This window comes from Sarcophilus harrisii, chromosome 4 (assembly GCF_902635505.1).
Source record: "Sarcophilus harrisii chromosome 4, mSarHar1.11, whole genome shotgun sequence".
Taxonomy (NCBI): domain Eukaryota; kingdom Metazoa; phylum Chordata; class Mammalia; order Dasyuromorphia; family Dasyuridae; genus Sarcophilus; species Sarcophilus harrisii.
In genome coordinates, this window is record NC_045429.1 from 102,664,624 (window position 1) to 102,683,744 (window position 19,121).

Here is a 19,121-nt window from a genome sequence, read left to right on the forward strand (position 1 = left end):
CACGCGATTTAAAGGGAAAAGAGAGAAAGGGAGAGAAAGAATTTCCTACAGAAAATAACGGGACCAAAGGAACAATTTAGATGTCACTGCTATACCAGCTGCGTTGGTTTCATTAATCTGATGTCAATTTTTTTTCTTTTCCCCATAGAGTCTACTATGCTGTATGGAACAGGGATTGTTTTACTTCATACCAAAGACACACAGAAACAGAGGGAGAAAATAAAAATAGGGACAGAAAGACAGAGAGATGGGGAGGGGGGGGAGAAAAGGGGAGGGAAGGAAGAGAGAGAGATAGGGGAGGGAAGCAAGGATTGAGGGAGAAAAAGAGAGAGAGATTGAGAAAGATGAACAAGAAGAGAAACAGAGGGAGAAGGTGACAAAAAAGAGAAAGGGAGATTTAAAAAGGGGAAAACACAAGAGCTAAAAAGAGAAACAGCAAGAGCTAAAGAAAGACATATTGAGAGAGAAAGAGAGAAATCAAGATAGAAAGAGGGGGGGGGGAGGAAGAGAGATAGCCATGTCCCTCCCCACCCCCTACACAGACCAAGAAAAAACACAATGCAGTTGAGTCAGAGGGACAGACAGTGAAGAGAAGAGGTTTATCAGCAAGTTCTAGAGCCCAGATGAGTTACAGCTTATGGTTCCATATCCAACATCTCTTTGATGCTGTATCATCTCTTTGAAAACTGAATGTGGGAGATGGAATCCACTGCCTTTCTATCATAGACTGAATCGTTTTTTGTAGAAATCTCCATTGAGACTCTTTTCTCATCCTGGAAGGAGCCATATTTCAAGGGTCAAGACACATCTGCTCTCTTCACAGGTGAGATGGGAACTGATAGAATCTGGTCACTAAGTAACTGAGGGAAAGCATAAGAGATGGGAACTCATCTAAGCTGTTACTGGTAGAGGAGGAAATGAACCTACTCTGGAGAGGGAGAGCCTGCTATGGAGTAGGATCCTCTCATGCTCTGCCACCAAAGTGACAATCATCGTGATTCTTATAATAATTCACTCAAACCCTACAGCAAGGGGACAGAAAAAAATGCTGAGGAGGAGGACATTAGCACTCATTCCCAGAAAAGGAGAATTCTGTGAGCAACAAAATCAAAGAAGGGAAGGGGAGAATGTGTTGCAATTTGAACTTTTTGGGAATTTTCTTTTGAAAGGTAAGAAAGAAGCTGAAAGGGAAGAGAATAGAAGGCAAAGGTCTCTAAGAATGAAAATAATTTTAATAGCTCATGTCTCGATAATATTGTATAATTTATACAAAATACTTTTTTCACAACAGCTTATGGGATGTAAGTGGAACAAGAGTAAAACAAGACAGGCTTTTTTCCAAGGAGGGAAGAGAGGTTCTGAGGTGATACCATTTGCTCTTAGTCACATAGCTAGGAAGCAACAAATGGGAATTGGATCTTCTGGCTGAAAATTCTGTTATGTCACTGTATCATATTGCCCCCCAAAAATCTCCTAGTATTCCTAGAAGGTAAGAGAGAGGCAAAAGAAGAATCTCCCTATCTCAGGGTGGAAAACTGAAGCCCATATAGGTTTACCGAGCAGCTAGATGGTACAGTGGATAGTGTGATCCAACTCTGGAGTCAGAAGGACCTGAGTTCAAATACAGCCTCTGACACTTGACACTAGTTGTATGATCCTATATCAAGTTATTTGACCCAATTGCCTCAAAAAAACAAAACAAAAACAAAAACAACAAATAAACAAAAAATACCAGAGAGGTTTATTGAGCAACTTATTCTGCATTACACATCAAAGAAAGAGTGAGTTCAGATTGAGATCTATAAAGTCCTCTTCTGGTGGGCACTTTTCATAGCATAGCCTTTTCCTCTTAGTACTGTACAAGCCCCCAAAAGTCAGTGAAAACAACACATGCTAGCCAATAGAATCTTTCTTGAATGTTTCTTAGCTCCCAGGGAGAGCTCCTTTTCCCCTTTGATTCCTATCCCAGCTCCTCCTCCCTGATCCCTGTCCTAGGACTGTGGCTTTTGATGCCAGTTATTGTTTTTTCTTCTCCCACCCCCCTTAGGTCTCCCCAGTGGGTTCTGGTCAAACCGTGGAAACCGAGCCAGCTCTCCCAGGACCTTAGCAAAACATTCCGTGTTTGTCTTTTCTTCTGTAGGCTATTAAAGTTTGGAGTTGTCTTCTTGAATTATGAAGGACTCCAAAGACATGTACTCATTTGGGGGCTGGCGTTTGGGGGAGGTGGGGTTGGTATCCTGTTCCCTTGGCTCCTCATCTTTCTAGGGCACTGGCTGGGCTGGCTTTTCGAAGCCAAAACAAGATTCATTACCCTGGGGCCGGGAGTGGGGAGATACACTGACTGACCCTGCAGACCTGCCCCATATGTCACAGGCCTGTCAGAGATCTCCCAGAATTCCCTTTATTATCTAAAGGTCACCACCCGGGCAGAGCTGAAGAGCAGCATGGTATAAACCAAACTACAAGAGCAATCAATTTCATATAGTGCCTTCCTCTTGAATCCCCCCATCCCAACCTCATCCCTCCCCTCTTCCCTCATCTTAACCCTGTTGGAAGAACACAAATTAGAGAGCTTGGCTTGTCAAAACTACCCAGGACACCCAGTCTTGAGGAGTTTGGGTGAATTAGGCAGGGAGACTATTAGACTAAGAAAATGTATCAAAGTTTTGGGTGTTAACTCTGAACTGGTCTTCAGAGTACATCCACCCCAAAGGCAGTGTCTCTTTTCTGTCTGATGTTAACTCATCTCTGTTTCTTGGCAGAACGCCAGTTAAGCTACCACTAATAGCTATAAAGTTATTCTAATACTAAAGAGATCTGGGAAAAATAACTCTCACATTTCTTTGAAAAATGAGGAGAAATGAGAATAGGTGTTTGGTTTTCCTTATACAACCAAAGGTCACATTAGTGAGTCTCTGATTATTTGTAAACTAAATTTACAGCCCTCTTCTCAAACAAATACTCTCTAACTTAGCAAAACTTGCCAGGACTCTGGAGAAGGGATGGAATTTTTTTTTAAAGACCTGCTTTCAAGTATATATTTTTCTTTTTCACAAAATGGTTTTTTGAATATTTATTCCTGTCCCTTCATTAAAGTCCTATCTAAAGCCTCATTATAGTGGGGATTGATCCTAGATTCTTTACAGCTATTTTCATAGAATTATTAAGGCATCATGGCATAAGAGCAAGCAAATGCTTTAGATGATAATACTACGATAGATTATTAATATATAAATAGCATGATAAAAAAGTCAATTTTTTTCCACTAGGAGAATGCAAGAGCTCTATCTTTTACAACTTGTTTTCAGAAGAGGGAAAAATTCAAAACCAAACACAAAATAGGGGAGATTTAAAAAGGTAAAAAGGCAACTTTGAATATGTAAATTTAAAAATTTGCATAAACAAAATCAATGCAATTAATTTTTTAAAAAGATGGATTGAGGAAAAAAAACATTCTTTGCATTAAATATCTCTGTTGAAAGATTCTAGATCAAGAACTGAAAGTTAAAGGACATCTAGTCCAAGAGCCTCATTTTAAGGATGTAGAAAATGAAGGCATGCATGCCTGAAGTCAGACAGGTGGTAACTAAGTGGCAAAGTTGGATTTCAAACTTACTGTAGTGGTCTTTCTTCTGACCATTATAAAGAATTCATACAAAATTATAAGATTAAGATCCATTCCTAGCAAACAAATGGCCAAAAGATACAAATGGTTTAAAAAAAAAAAAGGATAAGCAACCATTTGAAAAATTGTTCAAAACTAGAAATAATCAGAGAAATGAAAATTAAACAGTTGGGAGGTATTACCTCCCACATATCAAGTTGGAAAGGTGGCAAAATTAATAGAAAAGTCAGTGTTGGGGGTAATTGTAGGAAGACAGACATGCAAATTTATAGCTGGGAAATGACCTATCTTTTCTGGAAAATAATTTGTAATTATGCAAAATTATTAAGTTACTTATTACTTAACCTAGATATCCCAGTACTGGGATTAATATGAAAGATGTTAATGATAGTAAGAAAAGCCCCATAATGAGCAAAAATATATTACAGTGGTGTTATTTATAATAATAAAAATCTTAAGAGTTGTATTAAAAATTAGGGGGAAGAGACTAGCATTCCTTTCCCTTCATGGCAGTTTAAAAGGAGTACCATTAAAAAAAAAAAAAAGAAAGAGAAAGAAAAACCAACAACAAAGTAAAAGAAGCCTTTCATACCCTTCAAACTTTAATATGCAAAAAAAAAAAAATTAACCTTTATGCTTTTATCAGGTGAGAACACTACTTTTACTGAGGTGCAGAATCAATTAATCCATGGTGTAAACAAATTCCAGGCACCTCTGTTGAATCAGTTAAAATTTGGGTCTCAAAAGTACTTCAATTCATTTCATAAAATCAGATAATAATTCACTGGGTGTGTTGGAGAAGGAGGTTGAGGGAAAATAATGAGTCCAGAGAGAGTATCATACTCCTTTCTCTTTCTCACCTTCATTGACCAAGTCATTGGAGAGACCGGACTAGTAAGAAACAACATATCAATATGACCTGAGAGTGGACAAACTAAATATAAGAAAGTGCACCTCCAGGGAGCAAGTGTGGAGTCTCAGGAAAACTATGAGAGATTCCTTGAGGGAGAAAAATGTTTCTAATAATCCAAAAAGGAGCCATATGTGTTCTGTTGAATTCAACTCATTTCCCTCAGGACTCAGAGTGTATCATCAGAATTAGGAATGTTTTGTACTAACTGTCCTACCAATACCACCTTAGTAAATAGTGGCTTCTAAAAGCTAATTAACTCTAAATGGCTAATTGACACAGCTTTGAGCACAATGAATAGAAGCTTAAATGACTGTACTAGGAAAAAAAATCCCTAACCCTAGAAGCATGAGAGAAGAAGTTATCAGCCACACTTCCTGGGGAGTGCCAGAGGAGATTAGGAAAGGAGTTTAGAGTGGAGACTACAGTCATAATGGATGAAAAGTTCAAGGTAGATGAGCCTAAATAAGGTGGACTTTAGAGACAGAGTTGGACACCCCAATTTCTGGCCGTGGATCTGGATCACCACCTAGGTTCAATTTCTTTTTTCTTTAAGATTGTACTCCTTTTGCTTATAGAAATCCATTGATGAATCATGTGATCACTGAAGGTTCTTTCTCCCGGCTTTATTTCCTCTCTTTTCTAAGTATAAAATACTTTTTCCATCTTGTGATAAGTATGCTTTTCTAATTATAAGTATAACAATTGGACACCTCCAGATACAGGCAAAGAAAACAAACTCTAGAGAGAACATCATTGTGGAATAAAAAACATTGACAGTTCAGGTCAAAAATCTGCCATGGGTTTTGATTTCCCTAGGTTTAGGGTGGGCTATTTACGTCTCTGGTCTTATAAAGGTATCTCTTCTGAAGAAATCCTCCTTAAGAGTGACAAGTAAAATGATTTCTCTCAAATTCTACCATGAATGGGTAACTAAATCATAAAAGAGTTGGAATCCCATCCCTGGAAGTGTTCAATTGCTATATAAGGCACAGAGACCATGTAATCTAAGATTTTCATTTTGTAGATGAAAAAACTGAGGCTTAAAGAAGTTTAAACTACTTAGTTAAAGTTATATAGATTGTAGACATTACAGCATAGCACATAACTTCATTTAAGCAAACATTAAGTGCTTACTTTATGTGACTTTGTCCATAAATCAGATTATGTAGATTAAAAGAAAAAAATGGAACAGTTATCAACTTCAACTAACTTATTCTCTATTAGAGTAATTCAAACCCCACCCTTAACAAAGTTATGGGGGGAAAGAATTAATGTTCCCTGAGGCATCTCTTGGGTAAGTAATGTTCTTGAGAATAGGGACCATTTTATTTTTATCATTTTAAATTTTCATTTGTATTTTGTGTATTGATAAATAAAATACCAAATAGTTTGAGGAAGAAAAAAGTTTAACATTCAAGGAGTTCAGGGAAGGCTTCAGGAAGGTAATACTTGAACTTATCCAGGAAGGAAGATAAAGATTCTGAAAAACACAGATGAAGAGGGAGCAAGTGCATTCCAGGCATGGCTGGAGATGGGGAGTTGTAATTAGCACCAATACCCAGAAGCAGGAAAAATAATGTTGAGAAGGAGGAAGAACTAAGAATCCAACCTAACTGTAATGTAAAATTTTTGAAAGGGGATAATATGAAAAGTTACAATTGAAGGGAATATTATTTGAGGAGAATGATTAGAGACATGGATGTGACTCAGAAGGTTTAAAGGGAATGAAAAAATTAATTCGACCAACATTTATCAAATGCTCATTATAAGTGGTGCACTATGGTCCTGGAAAAATGACAAAGGTAAATGACATCTAATACCTGTCCTCAAGAAGCATGCACTCAGTAAAAGATGACATGTTCATAGATAATAGTACAAATTAAAATGTGACAAGTAGATAAGATGATTACATATCTAGAATGACAGACCTAGGATTTAGAGCTAGAAAAGACCTTAAGAGATCATTTAGTCTGGTCCCTTCATTTTACACTTCACTAAGGAAGGTCCCATAGGCAGTAAGTAGCTTATGAATGCATAGTAAGTAGTAATGAAGGTATAAATCTAAGTCATGAATGGAAGTAAGTAGCTTATGAATGTATACAGATGAATTCACATGAATGGAACCATGAAGCCCAAGTGCTAAAGAATTAGATGAGTGACACTTATTTCTAGCTATGAGGGAAAGGAAAGGATTCAGAGAAGAAGCTGTATTTGAGCTTGATACTGAAAGATAGGTGGAAAGAATAAATTCAAGTCATTTGAGTTCTGTCTAGGGAGAGGAAAGGATATGGTTTGTAGAGAATAAATATATATTTCACTGGAAAGATTGGATTTTAACTTGTTTTCTCAAACTGATCTGGTAGTATTCTTGCCAGTGCTGACTCAAGAGCAATTTGAACTCATAAGCTTGTTTTAGGGACCTAATAAGAGCTAACATCTATATAGTATCTATAATGTGCCAAGAATTGTGTTAAGCAATTTGCAAGTAGTATCTCATTTGATCTTCACAAGAACCCCAGGAGGTAAGTACTGTTATTGTCCCCACTTTATAGTTGAAGGTAGGCAGCTGAGTGGTGCAGTGGATACAGTTTCAGGTCTGAAATCACAAAGATGACTCTTCCTGAGCTTGAAATACTCAACTCAGACACCTACTAGATGCAGGTACCTAGACAAGTTACTTAACCCTGATTGCCTCCCCCCCACCTCCCCCCAAAAAAGTCATGGATACACATATAAAGAAATGTTTCAACAAGAGATAAAAGTATGGGAGGCAAGAAAAACTTAGTGCTGAGAAAATGAAGAGTGAGGTGGAGATGGGAGTGAATAGGGCAAGTTTCCTGAGAACTTGCTCATTATCCAGCTACTTGGGAGGAACATTGCACTTGGCTACTGTCTCTAGTCCTATATTATGATTTCATTCTCAAAGGGGTCTTACCCTCAAGGGGCATTGTACTTGGCTACTTTCTCTCTCCCTATAATTATTACTTGAATCTCAAAGGGTCTTACCCTCGGATGAGTAAGGGATGCCTTTTGTAAAATGGTAGCATCCTGCTAGAAGGCAGTAGGGTCCCTGGGAATGAGAAGAACTTTCATCTTTGTTTCTGTCCAGTATCTTGGCACACAGTCTTGTGATTTAATTGATATGAGGAACTCTTCTGTCTAATAGTGAAAGTTGACACCTCTGCAATTTCTAGTCTTAGAACTGCTTCCAATACTAAGAGGTTAAATGGTAACAGGCCCAGGATGAATCAGAGTTGAGACTGGAACCCAAGGACAGCTATATGTTTCCCTCTTCTGGTACAATAGTAGGTGCTTAATAAATGCTTATTGATTTATTGAACTTGCTTCTTAATTCCCTTAGCTTCTGACTGCAACAAAGCCTAATACTTTGCTAGCCATGATCAATAACCACAAATATCTTGAGATTTTGAGCTGGAAGGAACCTTAGAGGCCATCTAGTTCTCTCTATCCAGAACTACTCATAATGCCATCCTTATTCTTCTATCTCTCACTTTATTTAACAGGTGAGTATGGATTACACATCAATCAATTGATAAACATTTATTAAATGTCTGCTAGGTGCCAGGCACTGTGTTAAGAGCTGGAGATATAAAGAACCAAAAGACAGTCCCTGTATTCAAGAAGCTTACACTCTAATTTGAAGACAATAAGCAAATATAAACAAAAAGCTGTGTAGAGAATAAATAGGAAATAATTAACAGAGAGAAGGTACTAGGATCAAGAGAGGTTGGGAAAGGCTTGCTGTAGAAACTGGGATTTTAGGTGGGACTTTTAAGGAAGCCAGGAAAGTCAGTGGGCAGAAGATATGGAAGGTATGGGGGACAGTTGGATAAAAACCTCCAGAGCCAAGAGATGGGCTTTGAATGCCAAGCAAAACATTTTGTATTTGTCCTTGGGGTAATAGAAAGCCACTTAAGTTTATTGAATGTGTGTGTGTTTGTGGGGAAGTGGGTGACAGAATGAAGAAAATGTGATCAGGTAGTGAAGTAACTTGCTGAGCACACATGGTAAGCCAATCCAGGAGTTTAATCCCATGCTTTTGTGCAGACTCTTCTCCAGGCCTGAAATGCTCTCTTGACATGACACCTTTACCTTTGGGAACCCCTTCAAGGCTCAGCTCAAGTACCACTTCTTTTAAGAGGCCTTTCCTGATTCTCCCAGTTGGGGCTCTTTGATTGCTTTATATATATATATTTTTTTTTATTTGTAAATATTATATATATATTTTCTTATTCTGTCCATGTTGGCCCCCTTTCCCCCCTTTCACCCCCTTGTCCTTCTCCTAAATTCCTTAGGGGTAAGGGATTGTTTTGTTTTTGTATGCTCAATACCTAGCATAATGGCTGGCACACGCTAAGCATTTAAGAAATGCTTATTGAATTAGATTGACACTATCTTTTAGCACAATGACACGAACCTAGAAAGCACTTTGGAAATGCTTGATCCCTTAATTGGTTGACTTCAGAACCCATGTTCTTTCCCAAATGTCAGGAATCCTCCCTTCTCAGAGTTTCAATAACCCCATTCCTCTTCTTCTATTTTTTTTTCCACACCATCAGAGTTTTTCATAATCCCATTCCTACTCTTTTATTTTTCTTTCCACTTCAAAGTACAGGTTTCAGCCAGTCATACAGAAAACAGAGATTCCTCTAGGCTACTGGAGTTGGGCTGAGGAGGGAGTGGTACTCGGAAGGAAGAGAGAAATTTCTGGTGGAGGCTGAGGTGCTCCTTGGATAACCAATCCCTTCCCACCTTCAGACACCACCCCCAACTCCCCAGACTCCAGTTGGAATTTAATGCATTCTTCTGGGACTCCTCTGACACTGGGCTTGTTCCCAACACAGAGGATGAACTTTCTCTCTCCTTTCTTATCTCTTTGCCTCTCTTTCTCCTAAATACTTTTCCAAACTGACAGCCAACCCTTGGATAAAAACTTCTAAACTAACTCTATCTGGAAGGAACAAAGCCTCTAAACAGACTGGGGCAGCTGTCCCTCATACTGTCTCACCTTTTATTCTTTGTTGAGGATTATAGCTCTTGAGCTCTCAAGCATGTCTCAAGTAGCAAATGCACATGCTTGCACACGCAAAGCAGGGGACAAGGAAACAAACAAACAAAAAAAACAACAAACAAAAAAAAATCTAAGATAGGGAAGCTGGAAGAAAACTGGGGAGCATGTATTTGAGTAAAGCTTGCTTCCTGAACTATAAGCTTTCTGTGGTCAATAAGTGCTCTCTTTTAGGCCCAAGTCCAGGCCAAGAGAATTGTACATAAGGCAGTACCCTCCAAGTGCCTCTAGAAGGCAGCAGCCTTCCAATTGTTTGCTTCCAATAGGGAGGCAGGGGAATGAACCAGATGGATTTTCTAGGATTGCCAACTCTGGAAAATGAAGATTTTTTTTTTTCAAAGGGGGAAAGTGAAGGGGAGAGAAGTCAGAAGCACTGATAAAGTGAGAGCAATGTGCTGAGAGGAGAGCAAAGAGGATGCCAGGGATAGTGAAGGCTGATCTGAAGTCTGAGATAAAAAGAGCTGGGGCAGAATCTGGCCTCAGGATGATGTATGGAGTGCAATATGAAGAGCTTAAGAGGTTAAACATCCGGGAAGATGAGGTGAAGCTGCCCCAGGTAGAGGATGGGTTTATATTGGGGGTTGGGGGAAGTGGGAAAGGGGAAAGTAGGGGGAGTAAAAGAAAAGGAATGTTTGAGGTCAAAGAGCAAAATGCTCCAGGAGAGATTACCCGCTCTGGCTAGGGCTCAAAGAAAGTCTCCCACCTTTCCCTCAGGCACAACCTTTATCTCTGTACTTGTCTGGTTGGAGCAGAAGAAAGAACAAGGAATTTTAACTTGTGTTTGAATGTGAGCTCTGCTACTTACTAACCTCGTGACCTTGGAAAAGCTTTTTACCTCTCTTGTCTCAGTTTTTTCATCAGTAAAATTAGGGAGTTTGATTACATGACCATTAAACTATACTCTTTAGGCCTGTGAGACTGGGTCAGGATCTCCCAAACCATGGGCTCTTTGGAATACGTGAATGCCTTCTTTCCCCTGTGATTTGGCCTGCATTCAAACCATCTGCTACTTACTTTCTCTCTCTCTCTCTCTCTCTCTCTCTCTCTCTCTCTCTCTCTCTCTCTCTTTCTCTCTCTCTGTGTCTCTCTATCTCTGTCTTTGTCTGTCTGTCTCTCTCTCTCTCTCTCTCTCTCTCTCTTTCCAATTGGGGTTACTTAATTTGAGGTCACACCGCTAGGAAGTGTTAAGTGTCTGAGGTCACATTTGAACTCAGGTCCTCCTGAGTTCAGGGCTGGTGCTTTATCCACCGCACCAACTAGCTGTCCCTGTATCCCCTTTTCTAAAGTGGAATGGAAAGTAGGGAGCTCAGAACAAAAATTTCAGGATGCCAAGGCCTCTGAACTCCCAATATGGAGATCAGGAGAAAGAAGTGGGAGTCAGCAGCTCTCTACTGTCTCTTGAATCATAGGGAAACAGCTCCTACAGTCTGGCTTCAGCCCAAACTGGGAAGAGGGTGAGATAGACTTTGGAGAGGAATGGAGGGGGAAGGAGGTGGTGTTGGGATCTGGGGCTCAGGTGGTGGCAGATGGAGAGATTCCAGAATCACTAAGCTGCCGAGAGCAGCGGAGTGCCAAAGCACAGTCCCAGCCTCCCCTCTGCCCTCCCCTTATCTGTGTTGCTCTCAGCATTCTAGAGCAGAAACCCAGCCAGTTGCCAAGTGGACCTCAGAAGAGCATATTTCCATATTCCCGACAGCCAGCCTAAGAACAGTTCCTACCTGCAGACCGACTTCTCTCCCTGCAGTCTTCTCCCAGCTCTCCACTCTGGCCCACTCTTCAGTTTCTCAACCCTGGCAGATCACTGATTAATTCAGGCCTGTTTAATAACCCTTCTATTTAGATGAAACAAGCTGTCTTGTTTTCTTTATTTTTAACACTGACTTTCGTTTCTTTGCTAAGCATCTTACTGTCATTTAAATTTCGCCATCTCCAACCAAGCTGATAATAGACCCGAGTAAGCAGCTGTTTCAGTCCTTTTTATGACAATGATTAGAAGTTAGAGCCCAGGAGGCAGATTTGACCAAGACTTAGTTCAGAGAGATCTGCCCCTGCATGTAGAGGGAATGCTAATTTCAACACTATTAGAACTGGAACTCTTGCAACTGGAGGAGACCCTAGCTAAAATAGGGTCATCTATGTAGTGGAAAGAAGTAGGACCTGGATTCAGGAGATAACATTTCTTCCTCTTTCTATCCTACATTTATGACTTGAAACAAGTTATTTGGCCCCTCTAGGCCTTCACTCCCCTGTCCCAGTCCTTTTGGATCAGTCAGTCTCATCACAGAAAAGTATTGATTAAATTCCATCAATGCACAGTGACAGTGCCATCAGAGAAAAGTGGGTGAAGGTAGCTCAGAACTGAAACAGGGCACTCTCTATGGATTTCAAGAATGAGGGAAGTTCTGACTTTCCCTTCCCAACTAAGTCTCTAGGCAGCTGTCCATTTTGTTGTCCTCTCCTCTTAAAGTCATAAAAACTGGGTCGATAGAAGCCCAAACACTAACTAGGATTGTCCTGGACCTCAAGGACCACTCAGCCATCCATGACCAAGTCATAGACTGCAAACAGCAGAGCCCACAATGTGTGCAGGGAGTCTAATTGGAACAGTCTGGGTCATGAATGTCTTTTCACATCACTTTCTTCTGCCATATCAAATATATTAGAGAAGCCAGTGGTCTTGTCCTAAGGACCACAACTTGGCTAGCTTTCTAGAATGAGCTTCCATTGTCCTTAGTTAGGTTGGGAGAAGGGGTGGCAGTCTGACACTTCCCTGGGGCAGGCTAGCCATTCTCACTCTGAAACATCTGTCGGGTCAAAAGCCCCAAAAGAGGGAGATCAAGTAAGGAGGAGAGAATATAGAGGTGACCATCTGAGCCTGGACTGAGGAAAGAATCCTCTAATAAAGTCTTTGTAGTGAGTCTTGTTTATCAGCTTGCCATGTGACTCAGATCATGTCCCTTATTCACTCTGGGCTTCCATTTAGAGTTTAATAACTAATATTTGGATAGCACTTTAAAATTTTCAAAATACTTTCTTTGTGGGTTTTTTTTTTTGTTTGTTTTTTTTTTGCACAGGTCAAGACACCACTCTCAGGATATCATCAGTCCTTTTCAAGAACAAAGAACAAACAATAACAATGACATTCTTCTAAAGAACCTTGTGGGAGAAGTAGTTCAAACATCAGCCCCATTTCATAGATCAGGAGTCTTGAGGCTTATAAGTCAAGTGAATTGATTACCTCAAATAAAACAGCTAGAAAGTCTAAGAACCATGATTTGAATTCAGATCTCCTAACAGTAAATTTGCTGTTGATTCCACTGTACTATACTACTCTGCTACACAGGAATGCAAGGAAGAAATCAGCATCAAAATGCACAAAATGTTGGCTTGGTTCACCTATTTTCTGTAATAAGCCATTCCTAAAGCTATCATTTGGGCATATGGGGGTTTGAAAGGAGGCAAAGAAAACTATTCTGGCAAACTTCCACCTTTTTTCTCTACAATTCAAACAACAGAATCCCAAATCCATCTTAAGCTTGCTAGGGAGGAGACAATGGGACACCCTCTAAGCCTGGAAGAACACCTGTTGTCAGTGTTCCCTATTCTGTTATCTCTTTCTCTAAAGGATAAACTGATCATGGATGCCATTCTCCAATACTGGAAGCTTGGTCCAGTCTTATACTATAGGTATTCCTTAAGATTTAGCTTATTATAATTATAATGCCCCTGAAAGGGGCATTATTTTTGTCTCCATATCGCTAAATATTTTTTTCTCCTGTTTCTCCTAATCCTTTTAAACTCTGGAATTCCTTGACCTCATAATTCTAACCCTCCAAATCCAAGGTTAAAAAACCATAACCAGTTCATAGACAGAGACTTTATCCAATGAAATAGATGAAATAAGGCCTTGAATATCCATTTCCTAAGGAGTGCTTTCTGCAAGGTAATCATACTCCAAATCAGAGGCAAGCAAGCAGAAGGATACTACAAAATTCCCCTCCTTTTATCTGCTTGGCAACAGGAAGTTGGACTCATGGAGTATCTGTCCCATGTAGTATGGTGGAAATATCTTGGGATATAATCTAGGTTTGAATGTTGCCTTTATTGCTTGGTTAATTGTTGTGTGATGATGGACAAATCTCTTAAATTCACTGAGCCTCAGTTTCCTTATTTGTAAAATAAGAATAATAATACTCACAATAACTATTTCACAGAGTTGTTATAAGGATCAAATGAGAAAATGGGCATGTGCATATATACACACATATAAACTTCTGCTTGCTTGCCTCTGATTTGGAGTATGATTACCTTGCAGAAAACAAAAACAAAAACAAAAAAACCAAATAAATGTCAGCTGTGATGTCCAAAATTCTCATCTGAGAATATTACTCAGATCAAAACCAAAACAAAATACCACAAAACCAAGAGTAATAATAGAAAGGGTAACTTTTAAGAGTTAAAGTCCAAGGAAGCTAGAATTTAGTAGCCTTCATTATTATTATTTATTTTTAGATCAATCTTTTGGAATGGCAGTATACCTTAAGAAGAGGTCTTCATGATATGAAATCTTTAAACATGGGGGAAGGCATTTGGGTGAAGAAGAATGGAAGAAGAAACCAGATGATAGAAATATATTATAGACTACCTGGCCAGAAGGAGGGAATGGATATGTTTAGAAATAAAATCACAATTCTGGCAAAGAGATATTATTTGTAGGAATGGACAATTTTAACTATTCCAATATCTGCTGGAGTATTCATTCTGCTAAAAGCAAAGTAGCTGATAAAATCTTGTCCTCCATTAGTGATAACTATACCCTTCAAAAGGTTGCAGAAGGCAAAGAGGAAATTGTTATTTCCAGACCTGATTGTGAAAAATAAGGAAGAACCAGTTGCCTAACAAGAAATAATGGGAACCTTAAAAGAAAGTGACTGCTTTAAGAGTAACTACCCTAGCTTTTAAGAGAAAAGATTTCAAAGAAAGAACAGTTAGGAACCCATGACCCAAAATTCACAGGGCAAGTGGGAACCCCAGTGAGAGGGAATATTGTAAAGAATGAAATTCTGATAACACAACAAATAATCTTGAGGAATAATAAAGGAGTGAATTGTGTCAAGAGACTGACATAGATGAACTGGGAACACATCCACCAACTCAGATATTTTTAAAAGACTTAAAGGAAATGGAAATAAGAAGAGAGGAAATGAGAATGAATACAGAAAAATACAAAAGTCCTGTATATCTCAGCCACAGTAAAGCTCAGAATCAGTTGAAGTATGCAATTGGCTAAAGATGACAAAATTGGCTCCTTTAACTATCTTGGAAACAAGTGAAAAATTGAAGTGATAGTATTGCTATTCAGGGCAAATGTTTAAGGAAAGAAGGCATAATTGTTCAACTTCTATTTGTTTCTGTTTTCTTGTGCAAGGAAGATGATTTTTATACTAAGGACAGAATCCAAGAGAAGTAAGGGGATGGTAAGAAAGTTCTTAGTTATACTCAATAAGTTCAAGTCATCATGGCAGAGCAAACTATTTCTTAAGGAGCTGCAATAAATTGAAGATATTGTTGCTGATCTTTGGAAAATCAGAGATTATGAGAGACATGCCAGAAGACTGGAAACTAGAAAATACTTTGATTTTTGAAAGTGGAAAGAAGGGGTAAATGTTCAAATGGCAGTGACCATTATTTCAATTTTTGGAAAAATTTTGACATTTATTATAAAAGGGATGGTTTATGAACATTTAGAAAGGGAAAAAAAAGTGATGCCCAAGAGCTAGCATAGGTTGAAGACTAGCTTGTGTCAGATGAACCTCATGTCCTTTTTGAGCAGGATTAGTATCTTGGTAAGAAGATCAGGAGAAAGCTTTTGATATAATTTAGCTGGATCTCATGTAGAGTTCTCACCAAGGTCTTTATGTTAACCTTTTGGATGGAGAACATGGAGAAAGGTGGTCTAAGTGAGAGGATTCAGAAAAAAAAAAAACTAAATTACTGGGAGACAGAGGAGTATAGTGGAATCATCAATAACTTTAGAGCAAAAAGTGGGTTCGAATTCTTGTCTCAGCTACTTTCTATCTCTGGGATTATGGGCAAATGATTCTCTGGACTTCAGGGTTTTTTTTTTTTCCTTACTGTAAAAGGTGGGAGTTTTTCCAAGGATTGAAATAATGGACATTGGCCAGTCAAACATGATGCCTTAAGATCCCCTCTAGTTTTAAATCTATCATCTCATCTATATCAACTTGGAGCTATGCCCCAGTATGTATTTTAAATCCTGTTTTCTTCAACATTTTATCAATGAATGCCAAAGTTAACATGATTATTCATTTTAAAAATTGTAATTGAAACAAAGCTGGAAGACATACAAGATATGTGGGTACTGTTTCATATAAATTCTAAAAAGCAAATGGTCAGACTTCCAGGGTGAGTCTTTTAACCTCAGAAATTATGAAACACTATAAATTAGGACTTGATTTGTTATTGTTTATTATCTAGCCTTAAGAAAGAGATAGAGAAAATGTCAATTATACAAATTAAATTTAGGTACATTTTTCACCCCAACACACCCCAAAAAGCCAGTTGTTGAACATTTACTAGCACACTCCTAGATAGCTTGTATTTTGTCTGAGTGAGTCAAGATCCAAAATAATCTTCATGAACTATAACAGTTGGATAAAGTTTGATATGAAAATAAATAAGAACAAATGTCACAATGTCCAGCACATAGTAGATACTTCATAAATGTTTACTGACTGTTTTCTTAGTCAAGTTCTCCATTTGAGTTAAAACAATTCAACCACTCAAGTACAAAATGGAGGAGGTGTGATTGGACAATAGTCTGTGTGCAAAATTATTTAGGGGGTTAGTAGTGAGTACAATCATTTAAAAGGGTGACAGCAGTTGAAAACACTAATGTGATCTTATGTTATGTTAAGTAAATAAGATAGTACTCAGAATGAGGAAAGTGACAGTCAATGAGCAGTTATGAAGCACTTATTCTGTGCTTAATGAGGCAGCTAGATGACTCAATGGATGGAGCTCTGGTCCTGGAGTCAGGAAGATCTGAGTTCAAATATGACCTCAAATACTTAGTGGCTGTGTGACCCATGAACAATTTGCCTTAATTCACCGGGGAAGGAAAGGCATACCACTTCAGTATCTTTGCCAAGAAAACTCCATGGATAGTATTGTCGTGCTGCAGTCTTCAGGGTCACCAAGAGTCGGATGTGACTAAAGAACTGAACAACAATGTGTTTAATACATAAACACACAGTAAGAAAAACAAAAATAGCTCTACTAAGATCTGCTAGTGTCAGACCATATCTATAGCATTGTATTTAGTTCTGGGTATCATGTTATAGGAAGTCCTTGACAAGAGGAAATATATTTAGAGGAGAGTGACCAATATAGTGAGAGAATTCATTGAAAAGTATGCCATAGGGGAAGATCAGATGGAGCAAATGGGGATATTTGGAGCTGGAAGCTATTTGGAATTCAAGGAACAAAGTCATGCCCATTGCAACCATGGCACTCTCCTGAGCGTCTTTTTATACAAATCTTACTTTTGAATGAAGCACTGTGCTTACACACATGAGTCTAACAAATGTTTTGAATTAAAATTGAAGACAAATTCCAAATCAGTTCAGGGGAATAGAAGTTTTCCATTTGGGGAATGGTTGTTGTTTCTGATCTTTGAATTCTCCCCTGCCTCCTTCCAAGCGAGAACTCTTGGGAAGACTTTGAATACTCCTCATCCCTACTGTAAGAAAAGGAGCTTAATTGGTACAGGGCACTCTCAGATGAGGATCCTGGCTCTACCAAAGCATCATCACTTTTTCCATCATTTTAAATCTTAGATAGCTTAGATAGGATTTAAATCCGTTCCCAGAGAACAGAGAAATTAAATCATTTGCCCAGGGTCATACTGTCAGTAAGTGTCAGAAGGGGATTTGAACCCAGCTTTTCTATGCTCTAGGACAAGCTTTTTTGCCACTCACCACTCTACACTGATTCTCATTCTACTAGCCTACATATACCATATTCCATATTTCAACCTCAGTATCATTACATGTTTTTTTCTTGTTCAGATTGCCCTTCCAAAAGAGACCTTTACTAGTCCTGTCTCTTATATATGTCTTATTTCAAGGATGTTTGGTTATTCCCTCCCCATTCTCCCCAGGTAGAACCAGAAGCCAAATTGTGTGTATGGGAGAACTGATAAACCCTTTGGAAAGGTGTGAGGGGTGGTAAATGTAGCAGGAGGTCTTTTGTTGTAGAGGTGTTAAAATCCCCATCCTGTGATCACAGACTCTGGTTATGGAGTTGATCTGTTCTCTCTTCAATCCCTATGGCCCCTACTGCTTGCCATCCCCTCCCCTCTCCATCCCACACATTCTCATAAATGTATTTTCACCACTACTGTATGACTCTGAAGTCCAGTTCATTCACACCAAGATAAATTGCTCAAAGTAATTTGGCTACTAAAAAAGCATCTGGGGCTTCCATTCCCAATCCCCACAGATGAAAAATAACAAAGACAGGCAAAGAAATATGAAAGAAAAAGTTTAGGATTTGTAATCTGAATAACTGGGTTCAATTCTTGACAACTATGTTGTGTCACTTCTCTGGGGTTTCAGATTTCTCAAGAATAATAAAAGGGATTGGATCACATGATTTCTTAGGTCTCTTCCAGCCCCATTAATCATAATCATATCTGGTATTTATGTCACTTTAAGCTTTGTAAAGCATTATTTTATATGACCTCACAACAAACAAACTTGTGAGGTACATGCTATTATTATCCTCATTTTACAGCTGAGGCAACTGAGGCAAACAGAGGTTAACTTGCTCAAGGACATATTAATAAGAATTTTGTTTCAGAAGACAAGTTTCAGACTCAGATTATCCTAATTTTGAGTCTAGCACATACTCTACCATTCTAACTTTAAATCTGGTGACTGTAGAATTTCTTGTCTCTCTTTTTCTCTCCTTCTCTCTCTCTGTCTTATCTCTCTGTTTGTTTTTGTCTGTCTCTCTGTCTCTCTCCTATCTCTTTATCTCTATCTGTGTCTATCTATTTATGTGTCTGTCTATCTATTTGTCTATCTGTGTGTCAGTCTGCCTGTTTGTCCTCTAGGGTCCTGAAATAGTTTAAAAAATAAAAAGCATGCTTTAGCTCCAGGGTCTCCTCCTGAGAAATGACCTTCTTCACACTCAAACAACAGTCCTTCTTCCTTTCAGGTATCCTGGATCCCCCAGCTATTAGAACAAGAGGCTTGGGGAGCCATCGGGAGGTAGGAGGTCACAGGTCAAATTTAATATTTATCCAACCCAGCCTTTCACTTTTAGAATCAGGAAACTGCTTCCAAATGACAACCTCCCCTTCCACTGCTCCTGGCTATCCCCCAGGGTCATCATCTTTACTAAGTGAATTTTATCAGTGAATAAGTATTTATTAAGTGCTAACTGTATGTTGGGGATTCTGCTAACCA

At 38.8% G+C, this 19,121-nt stretch overlaps 1 protein-coding gene and 1 long non-coding RNA gene across 2 annotated transcripts in view; one reads left to right on the forward strand and one right to left on the reverse strand.

Moving 5' to 3' along the window:
• The window catches only part of LOC116419100, a 111,170-nt gene extending 98,289 nt beyond the window's left edge, over nt 1-12,881 (forward strand). Inside the window, exons 4-5 of the long non-coding RNA XR_004229358.1 lie at nt 746-823; nt 12,702-12,881. This is a non-coding gene — a long non-coding RNA (uncharacterized LOC116419100). The remainder of the gene's footprint in view (nt 1-745; nt 824-12,701) is intronic.
• PLXNA2 (plexin A2) overlaps nt 1-19,121 on the reverse strand; it is a 311,446-nt gene that overhangs the window by 283,435 nt on the left and 8,890 nt on the right. The window lies entirely within an intron of this gene.